Consider the following 13,280-nt stretch of genomic DNA (forward strand, 5'->3'; position numbering starts at 1 on the left):
ATACGTTTTACTTTCAGCTTCTATACTTCATTCACTTTCATTTTAGCACAGGATTGGCCATGGAAATTGAATACCTTTCACTCTGTATGGTACGAAAATGTTGGGTTAAGACGCTTGTCAAAACATTTTTGAGTTTTAAATAAATGCTACGTAGTCCGTTCTACGTGAGACTCTCAGTAATTACGTATTTCATCACAATGTCAAATCACTTCGGAAAATATTGCGTCGAAAATATGTAACGAACATAATTTACATTTATACAAACTGATTGAAGACATACCAAATCTATTTATTTACATGGAAAATAGAAGTAATCAGTAGCTTGAGGAGAGTTACTGTTGTTTATTTTTTTTGGCTGAAGGCTGAAGACGTTAGGTACATCAGTTGTAGAATTCATAAAAATCAACCCGAAGATGAAATGCATTTGATGCAGTGTTAGCATTGAATTGAATACTCATAGGTGGTAGGGAATGGGTATCTCTTGAAGAAATGAACGGATAATTACGAGAATGTTGAATTCCTCAACAAAAATCATCTTGCGTGAATGGTAGTCAAAATATTATAATTAAAAGAAGTTTGAAGCAACAGGAGCTTCACCTTCAAACAAAACAACTGCCTAGTATTCATGTCTGTTTATTTTCAATACATTGATATAATAATAATAATTATACAGGGTGTGGCGTAATGAATGGATAATATGGAGCCTGCGGGTAGAGTACTCTATGGCGGTTCAAATAAATATATTCTACGTTTGGCAAAAGTGCCTTGTTTTTCGAGATATTGGGGATTTTCGATGAATCACCCCAAATAATAATAATAACTGGATATTGACATTTTTCATCATAGCGGTTCAAAAGAAACTCCTTGATTTAATGGCATTTCTTAATTGCTCGAGGAGTCTTTTGAAATTTTTCAGTACACAGGGTGTTTCACAAGTAAACGGACAAACGAAAACCGTGAATAGAGGGCATTGAGCTTAGTTCAAAAACACCTCATATGTGTGTCTTAGGCATTCCGTTTCCGATATAGAGAGGAGTTTATTCAAATTTCCCTAATTTTTGTTCGGCCATAACTCCAAATATTTTAGTTGGATTCGGCTAAAAATTCATTATCCGCTTAAACTTCTAAGTTTCAATAAAACAGAACATTAAAAGTTGACGAACACAGGACCGGACTCATTGAGGATATATTCAAATTTAAACTCATGCAAAACACTCTGTTTGTAGTTTTTCTCGTCATAATTTCGAATTTTTCAGGTATCTTCATTGATTTTCTCAAAATCAATGGAACTTTGGTATGCCTTTTCAGATTATTTCTAATGAATAATTGTTTGATCGTGAAATGTCTGGAAAAAACAGCGCTGCATATTGACTTTTACTTCACATTAATTAATGGGATGAATATGATTGCCAATCAACTGAGGATATCTAAAAATGGAATTGGAAATGTTCAACTGAATTTTTTCGTTCTCAATATATGTCTTGCATTTGTTTTTGATATTTATAGCATATCTGTTTATTCAGATAAGTCATTAACAGTGATAATAAGCTTTATTATTGATAATGAACAAAAATAGAAAAAACTACGCTATCATGATCATGAAAATAATAATTATAATTCGATATCTTCCGAATGAATCGCTTTTTATGGACAACGTGGAACTGAAGTAATTTTCCGAACTGATTTTCACCTCATTTGGTCTTTTAGTGAAGGTAATGATTGGCACTTCGAATAAGTGTGATAAATGCACTTTCGAATTCTTCACTGATTCCGTTATAGTCATTATTGGATCTATGGAAATCTATGGATTTTTCTGGTCTTATTACAATTTGTTATTGAAACATTGATGATATTCATGCACCAGCAAAAGTATTTATCAGTATTTCAGGTCATTTTATTAGAAGGGTAGGACCACAATATTGGACTGCTAGATCTCCAGATCTGACACCCCGCGATTTCTTTCTTTGTTTTTATTCACACAACTAGTTGTCCATAGAAAAATAGATTCATTCTGAATATCAAGTTTTAAATTTTAGTTTCAAGATAGCGTAGTTTTTCCATCCATATTTGGATATTATCAATTTTGAAACATTTTATCCTTGTGAAAGAGTATTTTGAAGACCGAATATGGTATAATTGTTGAACACATTCAACAGAATATTCTTCGAAAAAAAATCAATTAAGGATTTCTAAATACATTTTCATGAAGTGCTCTATTCCTTAGAGGCCTCTGACCAAAACAATTATTTCTAGAACATGATCAACAGGTAGGGCAACCCAAAAATCAATTCATTTTGAGACAATAATAATGCAGATAACAAAAAAGTTGAAATTATGATTAAAAAACTACATACACGGTGTTTTTATGAGTTTGAAGTTAAGTAAAGCCTCACTGAGCCCGGTCCAGATTTTTGTCGAATTTTAATGCTCTGTTTCAATGAAATTAACAACTCAAGGCTAATTATAAATTTTCAGTCGACTTGATCAGAATTTCAGGAGTTATAGCCAAACGGAAATTTGAGAAATTTCAAAAAACCCCGAAGAAACCTATATATAGGGTGCCCCAAAACTATTGAATCAAACGTCACACCACGATAGAGTAGATCAAATACTATCGAATGACACCAACATTAGTTGAGCGAAAATGTACCGTTTCTAAAAAAACCTAACCTAAAGTTGCCGATTTTCGAACTATTTTTTCAGTCACAAGGCCAATTTGTTATTAAGGATAGCGTTTTTCTCCAATATTATCACCCCTGTTTATTCTGAGTATTAAAAATCATGTAGAAAAAACAATTGTTTTAATTTACATTTACTTAGGTTATGGTTATCGATTAACTACTTAAAATAATTTCAATTAGGGGAGATGAAACAATAATATTACTTCAATATAATTTAAAATCGATATCCTTTTTCACAAACTGGTCCTGTGATTAAGAAAAATAGTTCGAAAATCGGCAACTTTATGTATTTTAATAAAATTCTGATTATTTTGGAAACGGTACATTTTCGTCGAACAAATGTTGGTGTCATTCGATAATATTTGGTTTACTCTATCGTGGTGTGACGTTTGATTCACTAGTTTTGGAACACCTTGTATATGGTATGATTCTGAACTCAGCTCAATGCCCTCTATTCACGGTTTTCATTTGTCTGTTTACTCGAGAAACACCCTGTATACTTCTTGTACTCTGAAAATTTTAAAACGAATGCCCTCACCGTCATATGAAAATTCAAATTCTTCTTGTTGTAAGAACCGTTCATCCTTTCACCCAACGCCGATCCTAGTTACATGGCCCGTTGAAAACGAAATCGGCATCTGTTTACTGCAAAACACGTGTTAACGCTGATATGAAGGGTTCAAAATTTTCTACCTGATTCGGGCTTTTTAGGAACGAATTGCTCAAGATGCCGAGTTCGAATAACATTTCGTTTTGCGTGTTATATTGGATAAAATTGAATTTATTGCATGGATGATTCGAGAATTGTTGATGTCCAGAATGCTCCAGAATGATGAAAATTTTCAGATTTCATTGAAATTCTTGCGAAAATTATCTCGTATATTTTCAAGTTTAGATTTTAATTCATTCAGAACTTTGAAGTTCGGCAAATAATGATGTAAATGATATATGTAGATAACAGTCAATCACATTTCCTTCAGCGCAGTTGTTGTTTTGAAGAAAAAGCAGTAGATTCTCGCAAAATCCGAAACTCTACATGAATAGGCCCAGTTGTTCAGTTCGGGATTAAAGTTTATCCTAAATTGATTTTGACATTTCAGTTCAGTTCTGTCAGGTTAATCTAGGATCATCTTAAATCTCGGCCTTATCCTGAACTGAACAACCAGGCCTTATAGTAATAGCAACGTAGCATTAATTAACTCGGTATATTATTGGAATAATAATAAATTTTTATAGCGGAGAATAGTGGTTTTCAGCCTCGGTATTCACGAAATTCATTTTATTATGTTTTTTTTTTTCATGTGAATCGGCCCGAAACCTTGGATCCCCCGACCTGATAGTTTCGTATACTTCTATGACAATAGTATAATAACTCAAATTTCAACATTTTAACAGAAATTTTTGAATTTAAGGGAGAGACACATTAAAAAAATCGATAGCAAGTTACCGCCTAAACTGCGAAGTTGAAACTGGTACCAATCTACTCAGTGCTTCATAATATGTATAGTTTTATGATTCAGTGTTTTTCAGAACCTGTAAAAATAAATTAAAAACTGTAGACTCGTCATCGCCTTCCAAGGCTGCATCTTGGAAGAGCTGTCTATATGGAAAAAAATTTATAGGAACTAGCCCCGCTTATTTTCATTAAGGAATCATCTCCCTTAGTCCTTCGCATTTGTTTACAGATATCCTGTATATAGATACATTTTATCTATGTACCTATTCATTTTGGATAGTAGAAGTTTAATCAATATGTGTTATTTTCGAAGACCAAAACAAAAATTTTAATTGCACCTGATTTGTTAATTATAAGAATCATCATTTATTTTGAATAATAAAACTTCATGCGAAAATACTTAAATTAACTTTTGTCTTTTTCCTTTCATCATGCGTCCATCATAGTGTCCGCTGTTCATCATAGCTTTTGGGAATTACCAATCAATCATATGTATCCGAGTATGTATCTATATTATTACCTTCATTTTGTAGATTCATCATGTCTTGACAAAAATATGGTTGCAATTTCAAAATATGTTGACTCGAGGCCTTCAAAAGACTTCAATTTTGTTTATTTTTTCCCTTACATCCTGTATGATCTATCGAAAAATGCAAATCTGTTTTGGATAATTCTTCATGAAATCTTACTTGTTTCGATATAATTTGTAATTTTCTTTATGATACATCACTAAAAAATTTAAATAAATAAATAAATAAATAAATAAATAATGTGCTTTATTTCAGGTAAAGTGTACACATGACATTGAACACTTGAAGTGAAACAGGGTCATTTTCTGCTTTATAGTCTGTGTTCCATAAAGTCTTCCACACTGTAGGGTTCGATTTCAAGTAGGAGTTTGAAGATGAATTTCTTGAACTGTTGTAGAGTCCATTCTCCTCTTAGTTTGTGAGCTATCTTATTGTAATAACGAATATATCTATATTCAGGTCCCTTTTCAGTGAGGCTTAATCTCTGTCTTGGATATTTTAGTGCAGTTGTCCTCGTATTGTAATTACTTACTGTTTTCTCTTCGAAGTAGTGCTAGTTCTTGAATGTAAATATCAGGCTTTCTTGGATGTGTACAGCAGGAGCAGTCAAAAGACCATTCCTTCTGAAGACTCCCCTGCATGATTCCGTCTTCCTCATCCTCCAGATCATTCTGAAGGCTCTCTTCTTCATTTTCAGCACTCTATGTAGGTTGTATGAACTACCATAGAACATGATGCCATACCTAAACACTGCCTAGTATATTGTTCTCAGTGAGGTTATGTCCACATATTTATTGAGGACTCCCAAAGTGTTTGGCTATGATACCCAGTTGATTGCAAAGGTTGGAAATGTGCTCTCCCCAATCAAGGGTTACCTCAATAGTGAGGCCTAGGAAGCGACAAGATTTAGTCAGTTCTAATGTGGAGTTAGACAGTGAAATGCTGGTAGGCACTTGGGGACCGGAATGAGCTGTCCTGAATAGGATGGCACTTGTTTTTTCAGAATTCATGCACAAACCGTTTGCTTCAAACCACTGGCTAGCACGATTTAGACTTAGAGTTGAGTGTGAAATGGTAAACTCAACTCTAAATCGTGCTTGGCCAATACAGTGAAGTTTGGGTCATCTGCATAATTCACTGTCCTAACCATGGTTTCATCGAATATGGTACTTAGGTCATTTAGAAAAATGATGAAAATGATAGGGCCCAATATGCTACCCTGCGGAACTCTGTGAGTTCTTCTTCCGAAACTGTTGTTTTTCCGTTCTGAGACATCACCACTCTCTGCCTGCGGTTTGCTAAATATGATTGAAACCAGTCTAGCTTGTTTATGCCATATGCAGAAAGTTTATGGAGAATAAGGTCGTGGGACAGAGTATCGAATGCCTTTGATAGATCCAGCATTAGACCCACTGTTATATTAGAATCCTCCAAGGCATTAAGGATTCCTGAAATGAACTCAAACACTGCTGTCTGAGTTGATCTACCTCTTACATAACCATGTTGTGTGGGTAAAAGGATCTTTTCTTTTACAAGGTATTCTACTAGTTGAGTGCAGATTGCTAGTTCCAGTATTTTAAACCAGAGAGATGGTACAAGCTATTCAAATTTTTGGGAAAATCCAATAATTAAACATAATCGATAATAAAACAGATGTTTCTGAGCAAAGGATTCCTCAAAATCATTGAGCAATCCGATTTAAGAAAAATATATAGAGCGTTCCATTTGAAATAACACAACAATGTCCATCATTCGGTTTAGCCGACGTTGTTCATTTCTGTGATATTGTAAAATTTGTAGCATTTTTTCTCTTGATTCTGAAATGAAAATTTTCGGAATGGCTCATTGTCCTTGAATATTCATCACCATTTACATCTGAATATTTAGCTTGAGATGAAAGAAGTTCAACGGATGCATAGATACACACGATGAATTATAAACAGTCATAATTCCATTCCAGAGAGCCAAGATTGGTTTTCTTTCACGTGATTCTTTCCCCTACAGATAAATGCGATAAAAAATCGTTGAGATATGCCGCCTGGATTGCAATTATGGAGGAGATAGCGCGCTGCGCCTCTCTACAGTTAATTCATCCGTATACTTATATTCCGCCTGTCTACATCTGCTTTGAAAATACAACGTTGCCATTTTCGGAGGTGCTAACGAGCAAAGAGTCCCCCACAGCAATTCTTCGATATACAGCTCAGCACACTAGCGCCAGTGATATACACTCGAACTAAAAGATTGTTCAGTACATAAACGGGGTGCGTTGTGACCTCAAAACGATTTTTTGATATGTTGGTCCCTGAAGCCTCCTGAATCTAACAAGCTAAAAAACAAGGCAAAACGTTGTCACCTCCGATTTCGGAGGTGACAGCGATATATATGAGGTGAGAGCGTTAAACGAGTTACTATTTTGGAGGTGGTATTAACACTTTATAACTATATATATATATATATATATATATATATATATATATATATATATATATATATATATATATATATATATATATATATAGTAGTATTGCACCAGATCAGGATATTTCAAAATTGTTGCACGGAGTTTATAATATGCACTCAATGCTTAGCTACCTGTTCATCTAATCGAATCTGCGATAATATCGCAGATATTAGGTTTAGATCTTCTGAAATTTTTGTTGCGAGGGTTCAAATATTTAGTAAGCACCAGTTGTTACCATGGAATTCGCTATAAAATTCCAATCTTCAGTCAATTCACGGTTTGGTCAAACAATCAATGAATACTCAATAATACCTCTATCGACAAATTTAGATTTGGACTCATAACACGTCACCTCCGAGATCCCGATATATTTTCATTGAAACCTGCAACATCATTGTACTGATTTTCTGAAACAAAGCATATATAAACACAATTAGTCATCCATGTATGTGTTCAATTCCGACAAGAAGTCCTGTATGAATCGAAAAATAAGTTTTTTCACCGAATGAAATATGTTTATTTCTCATTTATACCAAATAAACAATTCGTAGGAAAGTCTAGGCAACGTTCGAGTTGAAATAAACTAATGTCGCGCATTCGCTTTAACGACAACTGTCAATTTTTCGCCGCATTTTTTACTACTGGATTAGCATTCTAGAGTAAGTATATATATTATAATTTCTATGGTTATGCAGCTATGAATAATAAAAATACTGCAGGAAAAAGTGGAAATAGATATTCCGAGCAACTGAAACAACTTTCCTTGTACCTATTTCTAATATGCGGACGTTTAGCTTACGAAACACTCTATATAAACTTGCCGGGTAGCTTACCCTCAATAAGCACAGTTACAAGAGTGTTATCACAATGTAATAGATTTTTAGAAGGCGAAGTAGCGATGACGGATCTAAAAAAATGTTTGCAAAAAAGAAACTATCCTCCATATGTTTTTATAAGTGAGGACCAAACTGCAGTCGTGAAAAGAATTCGTGACGATTCTGTGACGAATCAACTGGTTGGATGTGTTCCACATATCAATATGTCAAACGGATTCCCAAAAAACAATCAATTCAAAGTCAACAAATGCCTACGTTGACATGGCTCAACCATTGGTAGATGGAGCACCTGCATTTTGTTTAACTATTTTTGGTTCGAACAATAAATTTAATAGCGAGTCTGTAACGAAAAGATGGCAACACCTTCTGGAAGAAGCTAAAAAGAATGATATCGTGGTGATGGGCTTTTCGAGCGACGGCGATACGCGTTGCCTCAAACCAATGGAAATTATTGCTCAGTTGCCAACTGATGAAGATAATGAATTCTCGTTAGCTCTCTTTCCATATTTCAAGGTGAGAAAAAAATTGAAATTTTAATTTCTCGTATAGGTAGCAAAAAATACTCGTAAAAAATTTTAACTGATTCACAAAGCACAATTCTGAAACTTTTTAAGGTATATATCGCAAAGCTGTGCGTTTTCACCACTACATATCTATACATAGCGGTCCTTCCTCAAAAGGTGATTAATTTTCATTTTAGGCCAAATACTCTATCAACGATCCAGTCGTGATTCAAGATACTGTTCACATAGCTACCAAAATTAAAACTAGGCTTCTTAAACCTGATTCTGTATTACCTATGGAAAAATATTTTGTTTCTAAGCTGCATTTGTCTGCTCTAATTCAAGAGGTTACTAAGGACCAACATCATTTGACTGCTTATGATTTAGAAGGTAAATGAGGAAATCGTTGTATCGCTTTAAAATGTTCAATCAGAAGATTGTTAAGAAAAAAAAATAATATTTTTCAATCTTTTAAAATTAAAAAAATTTATATTATTTCTAGGGAAAGATAAAATGAATTTTGAAAGCATAAATGAGTTGAGCGATAATCGCGTTCTTGAGCCTTTAAAAGATAGAGAAGATGCAACAGGAACTCGATATCTGTTGAAAATCACCAGATATATCTTAGATGCTTTTTTGAATAAATTTCTGAGTAATGAAAATCGAATTTACAATATATGGTATGTTGTCTTTCTCCTTCGAATTTGGAGATATTGGCTCAAAGAGATTATAAAAGAGAAGAAAGAGTTTTCTTTAAAAGAGAATTGGTTGACTTCTAATTCCTATACAGGCATTGAATTGAATGCTCATGGTTTGTTGATCCTGCTGGTAAAGTGTCATGAAAAAAATGAACAGTTTTTGCCCTGGTTATACAGTAGTCAACCTTGTGAGAAATTTTTTCGGCAAACACGATCAATGACGACAACTAACTCGACCATTGTTAATTTTGACATGTTGGACCTACTTTACCGAAGAAACCGTATCCAAGTCATTAATGATATAGTTGCAGATTCAGGTAATCACAGAAATATTTGAGAAACAGATCATTCACGAAAAATGTTAAAATTGGTTATCATTTGTATCAATAATCTTTCTTTTTGAAGGGAGAAATCGCTGACGAAAATTTGTACACTAGAATTCCATAGGAATCTCTAGAAATTTCATAGGAATCTCTAGAAATTCTAAAGTAATCCCTAGGAATTCCATAGGAATCCTAAACTTTTGTACGCCATAATTACTTAGCCGTTTCCTTCTCTTTCTTCTTTCACTTTTTACATTTTTATACAAATTGAAAGAAGTAATTTGCATTGCACATCCGTTTTAATGCATGTACATATCGATCGAATAGAAATGTTTATATGCAATTCATATTATATTTGTTATCATGATTTTTTACATGATAGTTTCGTATTTCCGAGGGAAAAAAATTCGAAAATGGGAACTTCATCAAGGTCAGAGGCGACTCATAGAACCACGAGTCTAATTGAACTAAGGATGATTTTAGAACAGGCCGAAAAAGATGCTATAATGGATACATCAGCTGTGGGAATGCTTTTAAGAGAACATAGTTTGAAGGAAGCGTTAGCCACAGTTTCTTTGAGAAGAAAATATGAGGAAAGGGAAAATTTGGATCTTTATATCTCAATGAGCTCTGACGAAGATACCGAGGAAGAAACTGTTTCAGATTTCGAAACTGGGCGGTCATTGAATTTAGAAGATGCAAATGAGATCGGAGTGGAGCTGGATATATTCCGTACTTTCAGTTCCTCAGAAATAAAGGATTACACGACAAAAAATTCGCATGAGGATGCAAGATTTTTGAGGGTCCTTGTAAACGGAAAAGAAAAAGTTTTTAGAAAATCAACTCTGTGTTGGCTGTTTCAGGAAAAAAAGGTCACCTATCAAGCGATAGAACCATACGATGCAGAGGAATGACAGAAAGGAAAAAAAAAGTGATCTGGATTGTGACAGTAATATTAATAGGACCATTTTGAAAAAATGTGAGGAAGGAAAAGTAGGAGAAACTATTGAGTTAGAAAGATACTATTGTGTATTTCACGATACATATTCCAATTTGCAATGGTATGTAATAGAAAAAGTAGAAGACCAAAAGTATAAAATGAAATTTTTGAAAGACGAATTGAATAATTTGATTTGGCCGTAAACTGATGACATTCAAATCGTAGAGAAAAAAATTATTTTTTACGGCCCTTACAGCTGCAAGGTATGGGACCATTCCAATTAAAAAGAGAAGATTTAACAGATATACAAAATACTTTCAGAAAAATAAAAAAAAAACAATTGAGAGGCTGAATTCTAGCTGCTACGCTATATATATATATATATATATTTTTTTATTTTTTTCAATACTATTATTTTTTTACAGAAGATTTATATTTGTTTTTTATTTGAATAAAAGTATCACATTCTAATACTTTTCATTACTGTTCGACAAGTCTTATTTTGATAATGATATCGTATCTCTTCTCCCTTGAATAATCCAATGGAAAAAAAATTTTTCGCAATAATCCGACACATTTTGCAATCAAATGAATCATCGTATTTATCGTATCTGACAAAAATTCAAAAATTGAGTCTTTAATTAAAATTTTTCGTTGTCTTTCAACCTGAAGAATTTTCGCATCTTCTAACTTCAACTTATTGGCAAATTTTTATGAAATGTAACACAACCTGGAACTTAACGAAACATAAGATACTATAAAATTTGTACATGTCTGTAACGATCGCGTACGATACTTTGTCTGGAGACCGACGAACTATTCCTACAAAATTCGGAAAACTTCATGAGTAAGAGTCAAAGAGTATCCTTAAATTTTTCTACAGAAAATATATTTTTTAGGAATAAAAATTCCAAATTTCAAAATTTTCATTATCTGTTCAACATTATTCAACAATATTTTTTAAATGAATTAATCTGTCTGCCGTTGTTTTTCCTTTCAATTTCAATATAATATCGATTTTCATACATAAAGTTATTCTGAATAATGAAAAATCTTTTGAAATCATCCGAATTATCTCGCAGTCAACCTAAAGCTCCCAGGAAATCTCCGAAAGCCTTCGAATTCATCCGCAATCATCTTTTTAACAATTTCAATTGATTCGATATTTTTCTCATCCTCAAAATCATTCGAAGTGAGAAGAAATTAGCTGACCTAATACCAAATTTCTCGCCGAAATCATTCGAAATCATCCGAAATCATCCGAAATCTTCCGAAATTATTCGCAATCATCCGAAATCTCCGAAATCAACCGAAATCATACGAAATCATCTTGATTTCCGAAATCGATGTACATTTTTCACAGAGTGGTTACCCCCTCGGCCCAACTGTATAATACCGCCGTAATACCCAGCATTAAGTACAATATGGGTAACCTGTATCCCGATGAAAAAAGAGCCACAACTCTAAAGAAATGTCGAGATATTGATGGGGAGGTCCGAAAAGTCCTAGTGGAGAATGACATCAAGGGGAAAACGACCTCAAACGACCACGTTTACCTTCTGATCAGTAGAGGAGGATTGGGTATGAAGTCGATCGAAGTAGAGACGGAAATTCACATGGTCAAGAAGGGAGTTTACATAAGATCACACCCAGAGTTGCAAGAAGTACAGGAGAGCTTTTCCCAACGGCACAGAGGTGGATGGAGAAACCCACTGACAGACCACGATTTTGTTGCTTCCAAATATAACTGCCCCAATGTAGAAAATACGCGAACAAAGATCACGAAGAACTGTAAAATCCTTAAGAAACACATTGAAAATACTTTCTACGAACAACTACAGAAGGAATGGGCAAAGAACATGCACTACATGCAAATATTGATACAAGAGCAGCCAAACGTGGAAGTCCCAGCATATACTTCTCCACTCATGGATAGCTGGCGATTCTCCCTTCTCCACAGCAGAAGAGCAGGCACATGGATTGGGGTCAATACCGGAAAGGAGACGGAATTGCAGAAGGGGGTGCGACAAATGTGAAACAGCATATCATGTCAGTAGCGCCTGCATACAAGATGCCTACAATGCCAGGCATGGCTTCGCAGTTCTCTGGAACCTCAAGTCATTGTTGAACTGCCTAGGAGCCCCAGAGGAGACCCGGCTGCAGTTTGGTGAGGCCTGCCTATGTGTGGACCTCCTTGGTGGACGTAGAGCGGAAATAAGAGCTGGAGGAAAGATTCTAACAGAAAAGCGCATCCACCACAACAAGCCGGACATTTTCATACATCTCCATGATCCGGAAGTCCGGAAGAAATAATAATACTGGAAATCTCAGTTGCACATCTACAAAACTATATGCTCCAAGAAAAAATCAAGAAGGTGAGATATGCAGTAAATGGGTGCACACACACAGACCACAGAAATGTGGAGGAGATAGGCCTAAATTTGGTGGAAGCGCTCCGATCAAACTATGTACCATTGCCCCGTTCGCCTGGGCATATTTGTTGTCGGCTGTTTTGGGGAGATAGTGACCACTGAGGAACACAAGAACTTAAGGAAATTGTTGACTAGTATGGGCTTAAGCAACTTGAACATCAGAATATTTCTCAATAGAAGCTCCTACAGTGTCTGTCTCCACGAGCAACATAATTTTGAAGCACTTAAGATCGTGAACTTCCGATGGGGAAACAAAATTTACAATTTACATGTTTACTGTGAAACTTACTGTGATGCTTAATGTGATGCTCAGTGTGATATTTTGTCCAACAATGTAGTCTTGAATGTTCTGTTTATACTTTATATGTCTTGATACTGACAACCTGTTATATCGAGCAGACCCACCCATCTGAGGGC

The sequence above is a fragment of the Coccinella septempunctata genome, chromosome 4, assembly GCF_907165205.1.
Source record: "Coccinella septempunctata chromosome 4, icCocSept1.1, whole genome shotgun sequence".
Classification (NCBI taxonomy): Eukaryota; Metazoa; Arthropoda; class Insecta; order Coleoptera; family Coccinellidae; genus Coccinella; species Coccinella septempunctata.